We start from the raw sequence: 20,000 nt of genomic DNA on the forward strand, positions 1-20,000 counted from the left end.
TTGTGCCTGGAGTGGGGGCAAAGTTGTCTCCAATGTTTCCATTTCCCTTTCTCTTCATTAACTTTGCTACCACAGTACTTTATATTTTTTTCTTTCCTATTTCAAGTGAGAGTGCTATTTTTCCTTTATTCTCCTTCTGTTCTTCATCCTCGTCAAAGATGCTGATAAACTCTTGGTGTATGATAATGATGTGGTGATGCCTTATGACGCGTAAACCATGATCAACATACTTAATCAAACTTTCATTTCAGTAACTCAAAATCTTTGGCACCCAATCCTATGCCACACAATACATAACCAGCACCGTGAATAGTGTGAAAACAGGTGAATCTAGTGCTGAGCAGAACAAGCAGACCAGTCTATCAGATGGGTCTATTGTAAAGGCAAGGTGAGGGAGATCAATGGGGAAATGCTTGTGACAGTTTAACAAAACTCTTGCGTGCCCTCATACACTACGTTACACTTGAATAAACTCCATTACTTTCTAATTATTAGATGCGAGACAAAAGTACGTACTACGCATGTCTAAAGCTATATAGTAATTTTCTTTTTAGATTTAACTTAGTCAACCATTCATTGTCCTCGGTAGCCATGACGTCACACTAAGACAACCAATCCCAAGAGGTGAGCTATTTCATTTCAACCAATAGAAGGAAGCTCTAGCAGTGACGTCACAGGTCGGGTGCTTCATATAAGCGAGGCGCAGTGGCTGGAGGATTCCAGGCAGGCTTTAGTCAGTCGCCGTAGCTGGTAGAGCAGAGATCACACACAGGTACGTGGCACCATCTCTTAAACACAGCAACTCATATTCCAGGGCGAATAACGCTTTTCACACTCTTCTTACCGTTTTGTTAAATTAATCCTGTTTTTTTTATTTTTTTTATTAAGCTTTCTACAACGATCCATCCATTTCTAAACAATTTTCTCGTTAACTTAAAGCAATCCGTATAAGATATCTATACTAATAACAAATTTATAATGAAGGAAAAAAAACCTGACACATGCTTCATATTCTTTGAGAGGATTCTCAAAACACATTTCGACTTTTTATGTCATTCTATCACTAAACCGCTATCAAGGTGCAGAATTTAATACAAACTATGTACTGGTCGAGTGAGTAAAGTATGTGCAATCAGCGATGGAGATCCCCATGATAATAGAATAATTATGTGATTACATATTGTCAACTTCGATACAAATGATGTCAATGTAATATAATTCACACACACACACACACACACACACACACACACACACACACACACACACACACACACACACACACACACACACACACAATATCACGAAAAAAGATTAAGCAATATATTCCATACATTTATTCTTTATATCCATTGACTTTATTCATCTGATTCAACTTACCATCTTAAAAAAATTTAAAGAATATTGCCGATAAAATCTTACGACAAAATACGTGCACTTTTTTATATACTGAGACTTTATTAACTATATATATATATATATATATATATATATATATATATATATATATATATATATATATATATATATATATATATTTATATGTAACTTAAGGTATAAAGTGAGTACTTTTTATCAGTCTGTAATTACTTTTTTTTATGTTATGTCCTATAGCGCCTGTAGGCATACTTGAAGAGTATATAATATGGGAAACGATGTTCAGCTTCCGCCCATTAGTGGCGCAGGCAATTTTATTTATAGTAGTACCCATATTACTACATGTAGGTAACTTTAAACCACTCGCCAAATGGCATAGACTCAAAGCGACATATGGTGGGATTTGAACCTACGCATGGACGTCTGTCCGATCCGACGCTCACCACCTTATACACTACGCCACCACCTCCCCCTCCATGGTGGAATGTTTTCATTATGTTAGGTAAATGTTTGTAGTATATATATATATATATATATATATATATATATATTTTTTTTTTTTTTTTTTTTTACGGTAAGGCCTATAGCGCCTGTAGGCACACTTGAAGAGCGTATGGGAAGCGCTGTTCAGCTTCCATTAGTGGTGCAGGCAATTTTATTTACAGTGGTATCCATATTAGGGCCCATATCACCCCCAAAGCTCATCTTGGGTGTAACCACCTAGAACCTAAGTATCATGGTACCATGTAGATAACTTTAAACCACTCGACAAATGGCAAACTGTTTAAGACTGCATGTGGTTGGATTCGAACCTACGCATGGACGTCTGCCCGATCCCACGCTCACCACTTTATCCACTACGCCACCGCATATATATATATATATATATATATATATATATATATATATATATATATCCTAATAATCATATATATATATATATATATATATATATATATATATATATATATATATATATATATATATATATATATATATATATATATATATATATATATATATATATATATATATATATATATATATATATATATATATATATATATATATATATATATATATATATATATATATATATATATATATATATATATATATATATATATATATATATATATATATATATATATATATATATATATATATATATATATATATATATATATATATATATATATATATATATATATATATATATATATATATATATATATATATATATATATATATATATATATATATATATATATATATATATATATATATATATATATATATATATATATATATATATATATATATATATATATATATATATATATATATATATATATATATATATATATATATATATATATATATATATATATATATATATATATATATATATATATATATATATATATATATATATATATATATATATATATATATATATATATATATATATATATATATATATATATATATATATATATATATATATATATATATATATATATATATATATATATATATATATATATATATATATATATATATATATATATATATATATATATATATATATATATATATATATATATATATATATATATATATATATATATATATATATATATATATATATATATATATATATATATATATATATATATATATATATATATATATATATATATATATATATATATATATATATATATATATATATATATATATATATATATATATATATATATATATATATATATATATATATATATATATATATATATATATATATATATATATATATATATATATATATATATATATATATATATATATATATATATATATATATATATATATATATATATATATATATATATATATATATATATATATATATATATATATATATATATATATATATATATATATATATATATATATATATATATATATATATATATATATATATATATATATATATATATATATATATATATATATATATATATATATATATATATATATATATATATATATATATATATATATATATATATATATATATATATATATATATATATATATATATATATATATATATATATATATATATATATATATATATATATATATATATATATATATATATATATATATATATATATATATATATATATATATATATATATATATATATATATATATATATATATATATATATATATATATATATATATATATATATATATATATATATATATATATATATATATATATATATATATATATATATATATATATATATATATATATATATATATATATATATATATATATATATATATATATATATATATATATATATATATATATATATATATATATATATATATATATATATATATTATATTATATATATATATATATATATATATATATATATATATATATATATATATATATATATATATATATATCCTAATAATCCTGAGTGCTTAGCCTGAGAGACAGCATTTAAATTATTTAAAATATTTTATACGAAATCATGGATTAGGGATGGCAGAGTACAAGTTGAGAAGAAATATCTGCCGCTGTGTCTTTCTTTACTAGTACGAATATATACTGTGTCTTTTTTTACTAGTACGAATATACTACTATCTTAAAACTAGAAATGTTATTCATAGGCTATCTGTCAAAAAAAAATAAAATCCAAGATAACAAGAAAAACATTATCTTGGATTTTATTTCTTCCGACAGATAGCCTATAAATAACATTTCTAGTTATAAGATAGCAGTATATTCGTACTAGTAAAGAAAGACACAGCGGCAGATATTTCTTCTCAACTTGTACTCTGCCATCCCTAATCCATGATATCGTAAAAAATATTTTAAATAATTCAAATGCTAGTGTAATAGAATCATCACCCTCTGTCTCTCAGGCTAAGCACTCAGGATTATTTGGCTATATGGAAAGAGAATTTATATCTATTATTTCAATTTCAGATAAAACATAACAATGTAGTTTTAGGTAAAGCAAAAATATTCCAGCGCATTCTCACCCGACCGAAGGAAACCTGAAGTGATAATTTTATAAATTTAATTTAAGGGAAGACGTTACAGTACAATTTTAGTTGAAACAAAATCTTGCAGTGCAGCGTCACCATGCTGGATGAAACTTGAATTAATATTTGCAATTTTCATTTAAGGTAAAATGCAAGTCCAGTTTTAGTTAACATAAAGTATTCTAGTGCAGTGTGAACGAGGCCGCTCGAAAGACATCCAGAACCAGCCTTAAACTTTTGTATATATTGTGTCGTAACTGAAATTATAGAATATTCAATATATTTACTACATACTACTGAATGGCGAATATTTTCATTAAAACAGATCCTCAAGCGCATAAGTTCGAATCCCGGCTTCTACCAGAGGTTAGGAAGGGCATCCAGTCGGGGTAACAGTTCCTGTATGCCACAACCGAAGACTTGCAAGGAGGCTCCGGCTCCGTCCCAGCCTTAATAATATAAGGAAACCGGACATAAAAACTAGAAAAAAAAAATCACGAATCAGATAACTCCGTACTCGACTCTCTCTCTCTCTCTCTCTCTCTCTCTCTCTCTCTCTCTCTCTCTCTCTCTCTCTCTCTCTCTCTCTCTCTCTCTCTCTCTCTCAAACAAGATGGAAAGTCTTCGGCTCACACACACACACACACACACACACACACACACACATTAAATGCCATAGCAAAGGAGGTCACCCTTGGACACATAAAAACTTAAGAAAAGATTGAAGTTGCAATAGGCCATCAGGCCTAGCTGTCTTCGAAATAGTGGGGATAGCAGCCATCACAAATAGTGATGCCTATTAAAATCACGAATGATGAGCACATTTAAAATAACACACGAAAGACAGAGATAATGACGTTGTTCCTAGTGTGTGTGTGTGTGTGTGTGTGTGTGTGTGTGTGTGTGTGTGTGTGTGTGTGTGTGTGTGTGTGTGTGTGCGCGCGCGCGCTTCATCCGACCTGACCACTGTTGGTGTCTTTTGCTCGCATGGTAACATTACAATTTGCTGAAATGCATATTTGGCAACTCAGATTGTCAGAAAGCAATATCCATACAGAATTTATAAGACATTGGGCGGCAAGGTACCCAACGTGCGTGTGACGATTATAAGAACGTTTAGCGGTATTTGTAAGTAACGTCACTGGTTACCTGTGGAGAAAACATTGGAACTCATAACACATAGTATGACTTATGATTATTATTCCATACATTGCTTGAACGGGACCATTGAGGGTCTAGACCTCTGTTTTCAGGATCAGGAAATGATACAAATAAATTAATAAAGATAGGCTCTTTCCTTATATGGAGAGTATGCTACTTAGGTTACAGGATAAATGTTCGTTCGTGACCACCCTTGTTATGGCCTTGCCCCTTCTTCCTCTCACCCTGTCCTCTCGCTACTCGCTACTTATATTAAATATACATAATATGACACCGCAGCACGTCACACACCGCTCCCTCCACACGCTCCGTTTGGTTAACTCCTTCAGTACCATGAGGCATTTCCATATTCATTCTGCTTAAAATTTGGCGATTTTATACAACCTCAGAAACTCAAGTTGGGGATTAGAACAGTGAAGACTGTGGCCATTAATCATCTGACCTCCATAGACCCTTGCTAATGTAAATAAAATCGTCTAATCATACCCAAACTCAAGGTAAGAAATGCGTCCCAGTTAAGAGGTTAATAGGGACTGTTGGGGCGGGTGTTAATCAAAATAAACCAAGTGCCTTGCCCTCCTCACATGCTACTGGCCTGAGTGGTCTCTGATTAGCCTGGCCTACCTTTCTGACTTAGAAAAACTGTCAGAGCGCACCGGCAGCCTGTAAAAAAATGAGAGAGAGAGAGAGAGAGAGAGAGAGAGAGAGAGAGAGAGAGAGAGAGAGAGAGAGAGAGAGAGAGAGAGAGAGAGAGAGAGAGAGACGCAGGCCAGTAGGCCAATCCTAGGCCGGCGCGTCGGAAAAACTCCCAGTTCTTCCTATGGGCAGCCCGGGCCTGTCTTATGCTGATACACAGAGTTGAAAGAGTTTGACTGAATAAGGTGCAAGTACGAAGGCACGGTTGCGGAGAACAATAGGAGGGACTCCATCAGGTTCATATAAGGTTTTAGGACATCCAGGGCATGGAAAACATCACTGCGAAAAATCTTAATAGGTAGGATGAAGTACTTAAAGGTTGGATGAGAAGGAGAAGCAAGTATTGAATCATCCTAGAAAGAATCTTCAGGAAAAAAAAGAATTCAGCTTTGGGAATAGATGAGATGTCAGTCATCCCATCAGGTTGAAATAAACGAGGGGAAGATGAAGAAGCAAAATTAATGGAAATGTTCTTGGATAGATGGTAGATGTCACACGAGAATTAAGATCTTAAATTTTTTTGACATTTGTTATTAACGAAGGAGTTTTTATCTCGTTTTAGAACAGACTTGCCATGATATCGGACATATAAGTAAGTGCATGAGGATCAGGTGATAGAAGGCTAAAGTACGTTTTGTGAGCCACCTTTTATCATTATATAGTCTAGTACGAGAGGAAGAGTGAGAAATGTAAGCTTCCATACCAGACACTATTCCCTCTGTTTTTCATTCATCACTCAAAGACGGGTCTGTGAAACGGAAGCAATAGTCATTCCACGAAAAATGCCTCCTTATTTCGTACCCTTAGCTGAGGCAAAACGCCATAGGCATCTCCATTATGTGTGATTCATAGGAGGGATTGGAGCGATAGGACAAGTTACAGATATGAAATTATGATCAGAGAAGCCCAACGGGCTTTTTACAAAGTTTGGAACACATTATTCCTTAGTTCAATGAAACATAACAAAAACTTTCCTAAGTGAAATACATTCAATATAGTCTTAAAAACCAATGCCAACAGGTATTGAATTTCATAACTAGTAATTTGCATCAATTGTACAAATTCATACCTACTTGGATATTTTCTATATTACAACTATACATATCTTAGAGCAGTAATATCTTCATTATTGCATTATAATATGTTACCATGATATTCATCCTCTGCTTATAATATATTATCACTACATTCATTACAGTATCTCTGTTCTCTTAAAGTTCTTCTATACCTATCTGTTACAGTACGTAACCTACGATAATTATTGGTCCTTATTTTAGAAAAATTGATCTAACACTGTTTTGGAAGAGTTGGGAAATACCTTTGAAAAGCATTTTTCTTCTTTAAAGCATATATATGTATTAAATGATGACTTATTCCTTATGTTTGTAGACCACTCACTAAAAAAATAATCTTTCACATTTCCTTCAAAGGCATTTTCAAACCAATTAAAACTTAGCCCTTCCTGGTATAACCATATTCCCAAAGTGCCCGAATTATTAAGCATATTCTTTATATAACCTAAGCATTTTGATTTAAATTTCTTCTTATTATACAACTTTAAGAGACATTAATGCATTACAAAGCACAGTTTGTCACAGTTGACAGTTATAATTCCCCCCAATAATTCATTATCCTACTTCTTATATGTACATTTAATTGGTATTCGTCTAATTCTTCATATACAACTTCTTTCCATGTGGTCTTTTGTACAGCTAATATATGTTTCAAAAAGGAAATGTGAAGGTTCTCTACATCCTTAATAACTCTATAGTCCCAGATCTCACAAAGGTAATAATAAGTAATACCATCGCATCAGAAAATCTGAGAGGTAAAACAAGAGGAAGATGAAGTTTGTAGCATTTTCTTAACAAACGGTATCGAAACAGACACATTCGACAAAAGTGCGATGACGCAACGACGACGCTAGGGCGCGCCCAGAAGGACCTCCTAAAGGTATATATGGGGATCCCAAGTGTGTGTGTGTGTGTGTGTGTGTGTGTGTGTGTGTGTGTGTGTGTGCACTGAGAGAGAGAGAGAGAGAGAGAGAGAGAGAGAGAGAGAGAGAGAGAGAGAGAGAGCATTACGCTATAGTCTGACCGGGCTTAATTTACGGCTATGGTGGGGCGAGGGGAGCTCTACAGTGCTGCCACGTTTCCAAAAAATGCGATGTGAAATGGAAGTTATTGGTGTACAAGGCATCGCAAATACCATCAATTCAGATGTATAAAATTTCGACTTGTGTATATAGATGGCTGAATCAACAGTAACCATCATATGCATAAAAAAAACTATATAATACCATACAAACATGGCATACATATTCAACAGTGTTGCTGATATCAACTGTAGTAACTTATAATGGTACTTAGCGTATGTTTAGGGTGTGTAATAATATCAGCGTTACAGATATAAGATAATGAGCATGGAAAAAAGAAATAATCTATTATCCAAAGTAAAAAAAAAAAATAGTAGAAGTCTTGTGAGTGGCGGCAATACTGATGAACCCAGCCTGGCCAGGCCGAATAGCCTCACCTTGTAGTACCAGATGTTGCTATAATTATAAGATAAAATGCTCACATTTACTGGCTTTTACAGTAATTTCAAGGGTGAGGCATAATCGCATTCATAATTCGTAAGCCAAGCTAATGTGTAGTTTCTATTTTTACAAAATAGTAGGTATATGCCAATACCTAAGTGAAAAAAAAAGCATTATTCACTTGCGAGCGGCAACTCTTCCACACCCAGCTGGTGGCCTTGACACATTGTGGTGGCGACGTGACTGACCTCGTGCCACTCATATATATATATATATATATATATATATATATATATATATATATATATATATATATATATATATATATATATATATATATATATATATATATATATATATATATATATATATATATATATATATATATATATATATATATACATATAATGACTTACTAAAGAACTTACTAAAGAATCAGAGAGAGAGAGAGAGAGAGAGAGAGAGAGAGAGAGAGAGAGAGAGAGACAGAGAGAGAGAGAGAGATTAACAGAACAACAGTAGTGAAAACGTGGCAACACTGTACAGAGACGCTCGCCCCCCCACGGCCGTAAATTAAGGCTGGTCAGACTATAGTATTACGTATACGTAATACTGTGTAACAATATGATTAACAGCAGGCAACTCTATGGAGCCCCTTGACCTTTGTCGTGGCCTTTATGATGGATCGTAATGTAATTTTGGCACTTGTACTGCTTATTATTCTGCCACACCTACTTAACATCAGGATCTCAAGTTTATTTAGTTTTTTTTTACGTGGCTCTCTGTCAAATACCATGTTAAAATCTTTGATTATCAAATATATTTTTTTTTATTCTTAAAACTAGCAATGTCGCACAGTAACCTTAGTCTTTACTTGTTTTGTGGTTTAATTAGGTTAGGTTTAAGAAGTTAGCAAAATAACAACGTAGTGATTTGCGACATTAAGTGATGGCAGATTACTCTACTTTCTTCTATACAAATTATTTCACACAAAAATCACTCACTTCAAATTAGCATAGGCTGCAACATTTCAAGAAAGCCTATTCGACCTCCCAGTAGTCTACAATAGGTTGTGGCAGGTTATTTTATAAACTCAACAAGCGCTTTTATCAATTCATATACAAGAAATAGGGGAAAATGACTACTGATGAATTTGGATTTTTTTTTTTTTTTTTCCAATATATGTAACTGATTCAATTTGCAGTTTTGCACTATTTTCTTGATTTCTTAGGATTAATATTGCACCATTGATAGTGCGTGCATTCTTAATTTCCTTTAGTATCAGCTGTTCATTGTTTATTGTATAACCTTACACAATACCTATCATTGACCAAGAGTACAAAATAAATATTACCAAATATTTACCAGGACAGTCCCAATAACGGCCAATCTGTTACGTCTCCGTACGGTATATGGTAAACACAAAACCATTCTGGGTCTTTTATCTGGATTCCTCCATCACTCTGATCTCCCCATGCTCTCCATTTGTCCCTAAGACGTAGAAGTTATACGCTATTTCTTTTCTGCTCTTTGCTGTTGGTGAGAAGACATTGGGTGTGATAGCCGTTGAGGCCTTACATGAGATGAACCATCATCACTCAAACCACTCAGGCCGGTCTCCTTGTCTTCCCTCCACTCCGTCCTTAGCAGAGTTCTTGCGAGACCTTCCAGTTTACTTTACTTTTATAGTTTACTGTTTATATTTTTCGCTGTTAGAAGCTTTGTTTCGATAATATTATTAAATTTAACCCGTTTTCTCGTCAACATCATTTCTTTTTAACTTATCTACTTATTCGTTTACTTACGTGAATAAATAAGATCCATTTATGTCTGATTTCTAAACCCATATATTTTCTGATTACATGACAAAATTCTTCCTCAAATTTTAGGAACGTCTCACTGTTTCTTTTTCAGTTGATTACGCATTGCCATTGCGTTTCTCAGTACGCTAACGTTCTCTCTCTCTCTCTCTCTCTCTCTCTCTCTCTCTCTCTCTCTCTCTCAAACACACACACGCACTCACACACACTCAGTGAGGAAAAACAAAACAAATAAAAAAAAAAAAAAAGGCTACATTACGAGAAGAGAATGCATTACTTTTTTTTCATCGTGGAAATCCAGAGACAATGTTCATATAATCTTATGAAACACACACACACGCACTCACACACGCTGAGTGAGGAAAAACAAAACAAATAAAAAAAAAAGGCTACATTACGAGAAGAGAATGCATTACTTTTTTTTTATCGTGGAAATCCAGAGACAATGTTCATATAATCTTATGAAACATTTAAAGAGAAACCAGAAATGGTAAGAAAAAAAAAATTAGCTACGCCACATAATTGTAAGTGCAATTAGGAAACTCATCATGGCCTAACATTACTTGAACAGTAAAATAAATTAACAATGCCGTTCGGCTAATGATGGGAAATTAACTCTGATTTATTCAGCGAAATTACCTCTTTATCTGTCATCAATGTTCTTAAAAGTTATGCTTCCGTAAGTTTTCAATGCTTCTGTTGGTGCTGACTACAGTTATTTTTGTCTACTGTTCTTTTCTTTTTTCCAAGCCCTCCACTCATTGCGGAGACGCTATCACGGTCCTTTCCGTCACTTTGGAGTCATTTTATCATGCGGTTTCCTTTTTCAACGGCACCTTCTTACTATGGCGCTGTCACCCTGGCGCTGTCACCCTGGCGCTGTTCCCTGTGCTTTCATTCTATGAAACTGTTATCTTAGCTATCCTTACTATTTTTTACTGTCACCCTAACGTCCTCTTACTATATCACTGTGTTATCCTGCCAGCCTTTTATAATTCTGCCAGTTGTCACCCTAGCGTCCTCATGCTATAGTAGTCCTAGTCTTACTGTGGTGCAGCTATTGTTATCCTAGACACCGTTACTACGGCTATTCCCACCCTGGAACTTTCTTAGTCTTAGTATGGTTTTGCCCTGGATTCCATCTCTGGTGCTACTATCATCCAATACCCTCCTTATAGCGCTGTCGTCACCCTGGATTCCTCTTTATGATGCTGCTCTCATCCTAGACCAGGAATTCCTAAACCATGGGTCGGAACCCCAAGTGAGGTCGGAATGCTCATTATGTCAGGTATTAAAGAAGTCATGGTGTCGGTGGAGTCACTGAGGTATCCCCAAGGCTTGGGGTTACGAAATATCCGAACAGGGATTCAGTGCCGTGTAACACTTTCTTTGAGAGGGAGAAAAAAAAAAGTCAAATATCAATAATACTCGTAATTGCCTCTATCACCCAAACACGAACCACGACTGACCGTTGAATGCCCCCTCTCCCTCACTTCCTTAGACCAGGAACACTAAGGAAGATACAGAGAGGAAGTTTTGGTGTGGGTTAAAGTTTGGAGAACAGCGACGGTGCTGCCATCTGTTAGAAGTGAGTACTTTCATAGAAAACGTTTTCAGGAGTAACTTGAAATTTCTCCCTTATATATATATATATATATATATATATATATATATATATATATATATATATATATATATATATATATATATATATATATATATATATATATATATATATTCTGCCTGCCTCCGCCTGGGCCACACCATACTCCTCACTTGCACCTCTTACATCTGTCTCGTGATCCCTTTTGCCCTTGGTGTAGGACTACCCCTGATGCCATGGAACATTTCCTGCTTCAGTGCCCAGGTTTACACTCTCAATATACTGCACTACGCTCCTGCTCTCCGCCCTGGCCATCACAACACTCGACCTGCCCACCCTCTTGGCGGCCTCAGGCATCCACCTCTCCTGGGCTGAGTTTCTTAGAGGGTTCCGGAACGCCTCGGGTCGCCCGGACCCCTAAGAAACGCGGGTTGGGCCGTCCGGGCTGCCAGTCCGGAACCTTTTGGGCCGCCCAAGCTCGCGAGGTGAAGCGCTCTGTGGCTGTGACGTCACAATGTCAACAAAGATGGCTGCCCAAGTAGATAGCTACAAGTGCCATCCTGAAGTGTGCTTTGAACTCTTGGTTACTATAGAATGGAACGACTTGCTCCACATATCCCTCAACTCTAGTTGGTTTTTGATGTCTTTCTTGCTCTTCTAGGGCCATTTCATTCAAGTTCTTGTTTCCTTGGGCTATCATTATAGCAGCTTGCAATTCATCCTCTCTAGCAAGAAACTCGTCGAGAAGAACAGCGAGCTGTAAACGATTTAATTCAGGAGGAGACAGTGCGTGAGCCATTTCGTCTAAAATGCCCGCACAGGTTTGTTTACATGAGCCCCCCCACGCAGCAGGAAGCGCCCCAAAGCGTTGAAGAGAGCGCTCCGGGCGGCTTGGGTTTCCGGGGCGTTCCGGAACCCTCTAAGAAACTCAGCCCTGGTAACCTGCTGTCCTTCGCCTTACTTGTGCCTTCTTCAGGAAGACCAGCCAGCTACCACGCCTGTGGTAGCTGGCTGTCACAAGACAGACGTCGGCGCGGGTTGATGAGCCTTGTGCTCCTTTCCGTGACTGACTGATTGTTTGAATCTTGTAACGGCGCTCATCCTCCCGAGGATCCCTGCTGATGGACCCCCCTTCCCTCACCCCCTTACTACCTGCGACCCGCGCGCCATCTGTTAGAAGCGAGGTTCCCTAATCAATTCCTCCAGCCTGTTCAACCCGTATATCCTTATACTATAGTATCCTTGGGGAACACCAAGGAATGTACAAGGAGGAAGCTGTGGTATGGGTTTAAGTTTGGAGGACAGCGACGGTGCTGCCATCTGTTGGTAGCGAGCTTTCATAGAAAACGTTTTCAGGAGTACCTTAAGAAAATTTCTCCCATGCTTCCCCCCCCCTCCCCACCACTCCCTATTTTTCCCTGCATTCTCTCGTGGTTATGAAATTATAAGGCAAAATAAAACATGTTATATATATATATATATATATATATATATATATATATATATATATATATATATATATATATATATATATATATATATAGATATATATATATATGCGTTTTCTGCCCGCTTACGCCTGGGCCACACCATACTTGGTGCTCACTTGCACCGCCTACATGTGTCCTGACCCCTTCTGCCCTTAGTGTAGGACTATCCCTGAGACCATCGAACATATCCTGCTTCAATGCCCACGCTTCCACTCTCACCATACTGCATACACTACGCTCCCAGCTCTCCGCCCTGGCCATCACTATACTCGACCTGTCCACCCTCCTGGTGGCCTCAGGGATTCACCCCTCCCTGCAACCTGCTGTCCTAAGCCTTACTCGTCCCTTCTTGAGGAAGACCGGCCAGCTACCACGCCTGTGATACCCACACAGGTTTACCCCAGGGCTCACAAAGATCCAACAGTTAGGCCACGAAGGTCTATGGATCTTTATGAGCCCTGGGGCAGTCAGCTCACAAGGATCCAACAGTTAAAGCCACGAAGATCTATGGATCTTTATGAGCCCTCGGGTAATCCTGTGTGGGTACCACAGGCGAGGTGGTTGGCTGGTCTTTTTCAAGAAGGCACAAGTAAGGCTTAGGACAGCAGGTTGCCGGGAGGGGTGGACGCCTGAGGCCGCGAGAAGGGTGTGCAGGTCAAGTGTTGTGATGGCCAGGGCGGAGAGCCGGGAGCGTAGTGCAGTATGGTAAGAGTAGAAGCATAGGCATTGAAACAGGAAATGTCTGATGGTCTCAGGGGTAGTCCTTCACCAAGGGCAGAAGGGGTCAGGACACACGTAGGCAGTGCAAGTGAGCTCTGAGCGTGGTATGACTCAGACGGAGGCGGGCAATGGCTGCTCTGGTTTGCGTCCCTTCCTGTGACTGACTGACTGAACTTTGAATCTTGTAAAGGCGCTCATCTTCCCCCGCTGATGGATCCCCCCATTCCTAATCTCCTTACTACCTGCGACCAGAGCGTCATCTGTTGCTAGCTCCACTCCCTAATCAATTCCTCCAGGCCGCCCATTGAACTTGTATATCTTTCTAAAATCCTTTGGGGGGCACACACAAGCGACTAGTAGCACCATGTCGTGGTGGGGATGAACTACAAGTTCACAAATATTATGATGAGTGTGGCAGCTGGCTGCTTGGCTGAGACTAAAAAAAATAGGCTGTTTGGTGCACTTTAATATTTACATAAGAGATAGCGATGCCTTTACTACACCCCAGGAGGTGTAGTTATTAGCGATGCGCGTAGTTAGTTAGTCTTAACACCTCTTTCAACTTTTTCTTCATTAATTTCTGCAACATTCACGGTCTTCCATCTAATTTTCAATCTGTAGAACACCACCTTTCTTCTACTAAACCTCTTCTTTTCCTCACAGAAACACAGCAGTCTGAGGCAACTGACAATAGCCCATTCTCTGTTCCCTACTGCTTTCTCTATTCTCATTTTCGTTCCAAAGCTGGATGTTACGTTTATGTGCGCAACGACTTATTGTTCTCGTCTCCACGCTCTTCAATCTTCTGAGTTTTCCACCATCTGGCTTACACTCAGCCGTCACTCTCTAACTAAATTTTTCTGTGCTGTCTATCTCTCCACTAACTTCTTTGACTATAGCAAATTCTTTGACTATCCAACTTCCAAAAGAGAGCACATTCTATCCCTCTACCCTTTCGCAAAGATCTTCATCCTTGGAGATTTCAATGTTCACCACCAGCTTTGGCTTTCCTCTCCCTTCACTGACCATCCTGGTGAACTAGCCTTCAACTTTGCTATCCTCTATGACCTAGAGCAACTGGTGCTACACCCTACTCGTATCCATTACAGTCTTGTAGATATACCAAACATTCTTGATCTTTTCCGCACCTCTAATCCTTCTGCTTATGCTGTTACCCTATTTTCTTCGTTGGGCTCCTCCGATCACAATCTCATTTCTGTATCTTGCCCTAATTCTCCAATCCCTGCTCAGTATCCCCCAAAAGCGGAGGTGCCTCTGGCGTTTTGCCTCTGCCAGATGGGGGGACCTGATGAGATATTATGCTGATTTTTCCTAGAATGATTACTGATTCTGTGTCAGAACGCATAACAGAGGTGATAGTGTCTGGCATGGAGGTGTACATTCTTCATTCTTTTTCTCAACTTAAACCTTCTATACCTTGGTTTACCACAGCCTACTCTCGTGCTATGCAGGATAGAGAGGTTGTCCACAAAAGGTACTTGAACCTTCCATCCCCTAAATCTCATGCACTTTATATTTCAGCCTGGAATCATGTCAACTTTGTTCTTCAACTTGCCAAACATTCCTTCATAAATAGAAAATGTAAAAATCTTTCAAACTTTAACTCCCCTCGTGATTTTTGGCATCTGGCCAAAAAACATCTCCAATAACTTTGCTTCTTCATCTTTCCCTCCCTTATTTCATCTTGATGGCACCACTGCCATCTCATCTGTCTCTAAAGCTGAACTATTCTCTCAAACCTTTGTTAAAAACTCCACTTTGGATGACCTTAGGCTTGTCCCTCCCTCTCCTCCTCCCTTTGACTATTTCATATCCTCAATCAAAATTCTTCATAATGATGTTTTCTATGCCCTCACTGGCCTAAACCCTCAGAAGGTTTATGGACCTGATGGGGTCTCTCCTATTGTTCTCAAAAATTTGGCTTGCACCTTGCCTGACCAAACTCTTTCAACTATGCCTATCGACTTCTACCTTACCTTCTTGTTGGAAGCTTGCCTACATTCAGCCTGTTCCTGAAAAGGGTGACCGTTCTTATACCTCAACCTACTGTCTTATAGCATCAATTTCTTGCTTATCTAAGGTTTTTTTTTAATCTATCCTCAATAGGAAGATTTTTAAACATCTGTCACTTCATAATATTCTACCTGATCGTCAGTATGGTTTCCGTCAAGGTCGCTCTACTGGTGATCTGGCTTTCCTTACTGAGTCTTGGTCATCCTCTTTTAGAGATTTCGGTGAAATTATTGCTGTCACGTTAGACATATCAAAAGGTTTTGAAAGAGTCTGGCATAAAGTTTTGATATCCAAGCTGCCTTCCTACGCTTTCTATTCTTCTCTCTGGAACTATATCTCAAGTTTACTATCCGACCGTTCTATAGCAGCTATGGCATATGGCCACTGTTTTTTCTAAATTTGTTAAAAGTGGTGTTCCTCAGGGTTCTGTCCTATCACTCAGTCTTTTTCTATTATTCATTAATTACTTTCTTAACCAAACTTCTTGTCCTTTCCATTCCTATGCTTATGATATCACCCCACATCTTTCCACATCCTTTCGGAGATGACCAACCCTTCAAGAAGTCACCAGAACACGCAGGGACGCCACAGTACGCCTGACTTCTGATCTTTTTAAGACTTCTGATTGGGGCAGAGAAAACTTAGTAGTTTTCATTGCCTCAAAAACTCCCTACCTGCTTCTGTATTTCCATCTTCCTACGACTTATTTTTTTTTAACATGGAGGTATCAAGACATTTGTCCCTGAATTTTTTACTAATTCTTTGGAATCTTTTATGGATACTGCAATTCCAATGGGCCTTTTTTTTATGATATAAACTGCAATTTATATATTTTTTTCTTCTTGGCATTTACCCCTCTTACATTTAAAAAAGAAATATGTTATCCAGTGAAATGAAGTGCGTCGTTTTGAAGTGGCTGCTATGGCATCGTGGGAAAAAAATAATAATATAAAACTGGTGTGGGGGAAGCATTGACCAAAAATATGTAGGGAAACACAGTTCTTTAATATTTTGAAATACTTGAAAAAAATTAACAAAAAGTGACTTGTTATATATATTAGCATGAAAATAAATGGTAGTGGTGAACTACTGCATTTAAAATAATGTGGAAGTGTTTTTTTTTTTTTCTACGAAACATCTGTACAGACAGGGTGTGCTCATAACTACCAGGGGTGCTACCAAGGGGCAGGCCGACCTGGTTAAGGTGTACCTACCCCCCTCTGATTCAATTCAACATGAGCTTCTAGTAGCGTAGGAGGCAATACCGAAGAGAATAGGGCCTGTCTGCCGCCGCGATTTGTGGGATCCCAGTGGTTACCAACCAAGCTAAAGAACGCTCTCTCTCTCTCTCTCTCTCTCTCTCTCTCTCTCTCTCTCTCTCTCTCTCTCTCTCTCTCTCTCTCTCTCTTATAAAGATAGAACAATAATATATATATATATATATATATATATATATATATATATATATATATATATATATATATATATATATATATATATATATATATATATATATATATATATATATATATATATATATATATATATATATATATATATATATATATATACAGCGAGAGAGAGAGAGAGAGAGAGAGAGATTGTGTGTGTGTGTGTGTGTGTGTGTGTGTGTGTGTGTGTGTGTGTGTGTGTGTGTGTGTGTGTGTGTGTATTCACCTAGTTGGAGTAGGCAGTAGTCACCTGCCGCCCGGTGGAATACTCCAGGAGAGGTACTTACGGGGATGTAGGCAGTGCTGCAGACTGAGTGATTCCCGTGTCCTCTCTTCCCGGTTCCCTTTGTGGTCTCATTTATACAATTGAGCAGCTGCAGCCTGCCCTCTAAAGACAACTTCTACTACTTCCTACACTACACTACAACACCTTACACTTTTACACTCTCTTCAAATCAAAATTTAATAATGGCTTCACCACGCCCTGCCTCGGAGTCCCCCTCTGGGGAGGGGACCATAAATGTCCCCAGGTCGGACTGCCCTCTGCTGTCGACCTTGGGTGTCTTGACACTTCATCTAATACTTTCACTATCAATTTCTGCAACATTCGTGGCCTTCGTTCTAATTTTCAATCTGTGGAACACCACCTCTCCTCTACTAAACCTCATCTTCTCTTCCTAACCGAAACACAGTTGTCTGTGACTACTGACAGCAGCCCCTTTTCTGTTCCCTCCTACTTGCTCTATCCTCATTTTCAATCCAAAGCTGGATGTTGCGCATACGTGCGTAACGACACCACTTGCTCTCGTGCCCACAATCTTGAATCTTCAGAATTTTCTACCATCTGGCTAAGACTTCAATGTCACTCTCTAACTAAATTCATCTGTGCTGTATACCTCTCACCTAATTCCTCTGACTATGTAAAATTCTTTGACTATTTGACTTCCAAGGTGGAGCACATCTTATCTCACTTTCCTTTTGCTGAGATCTCCATTTTAGGGATTTCAATGTTCACCACCAGCTTTGGCTTTCATCTTCTTTCACTGACCAACCTGGTGAACAAACCTTCAACTTTGCTATCCTTCATGACCTAGAGCAGCTAGTGCAGTTCCCTACCCGTATTCCTGACCGCCTTGGAGACACGCCCAACATTCTTGATCTTTTCCTAACCTCCAACCCTTCTGCTTACTCTGTTAAACTTTCCTCTCCGTTGGGCTCCTCCGACCACAATCTAATTTCCGTTACCTGTTCTATCACTCCAGTGCAGCCTCAGGACCCGCCTAAGCGGAGGTGCTTCTGGCATTTTAACTCTGCTAAGTGGGAGGAACTAAGGCAGTACTATTCTGATTTCCTTGGGATGATTATTGTTTTCATGTCAGAGATCCTTCTCTTTGTGCCGAGCGCATAACAGAGGTGATTATCTCTGGCATGGAGCTATACATTCCTCATACTTTCTCTAACCCTAAAGCTAAAAAGCCTTGGTTTAACTCTGCTTGTTCTCGTGCTGTCAATGATAGAGAGGCGGCTCACAAACGGTTCCGTAGCCATCCAACTGCTGAAACTCATGCCCTATATATTTCTGCCCGTAATCATGCCAAATCTATTCTCCAACTTACTAAAAACTCTTTCATCAATAGAAAATGTCAAAGTCTTTCCAATTCTAACTCCTCTCGAGATTTCTGGCATCTAGCCAATAATATCTCTAACAACTTTACTTCTTCGTCTTTCCCTCCTTTACTTCATCCAGATGGCTCTACAGCTGTCTCTTCTTTTCTAAAGCTGAACTCTTCGCTCAAACCTTTGCTACCAACTCAACTTTGGATGATTCTGGGCATATTCCTCCTACTCCTCCACCCTCTGACTACTTCATCCCTAAAATTAAAATTCTTTATAAAGACGTTTTCCTGGCCCTCTCTGGCCTTGATTCTCGGAAGGCTTACGGTCCGGATGGAGTCCCTCCTGTTGTTCTCAAAACTGTGCTTCCGAACTCGCTCACTGCCTGGTCAAACTCTTTCATCTGTGTCTCTCTACT

The 20,000-nt window shown here is 37.0% G+C and overlaps 1 protein-coding gene across 1 annotated transcript in view; it reads left to right on the forward strand.

Moving 5' to 3' along the window:
* Positions 1–715: 715 nt before the first annotated feature.
* LOC123520645 (cardioactive peptide-like) overlaps positions 716–20,000 on the forward strand; it is a 41,469-nt gene continuing 22,184 nt past the window's right edge. Inside the window, exon 1 of the mRNA XM_045283124.1 lies at positions 716–772. The gene's annotated coding sequence lies outside the window, so the exon portion shown is untranslated. The remainder of the gene's footprint in view (positions 773–20,000) is intronic.

The sequence above is a fragment of the Portunus trituberculatus genome, chromosome 47 (genome assembly GCF_017591435.1).
Source record: "Portunus trituberculatus isolate SZX2019 chromosome 47, ASM1759143v1, whole genome shotgun sequence".
In the NCBI taxonomy this organism is placed as follows: domain Eukaryota; kingdom Metazoa; phylum Arthropoda; class Malacostraca; order Decapoda; family Portunidae; genus Portunus; species Portunus trituberculatus.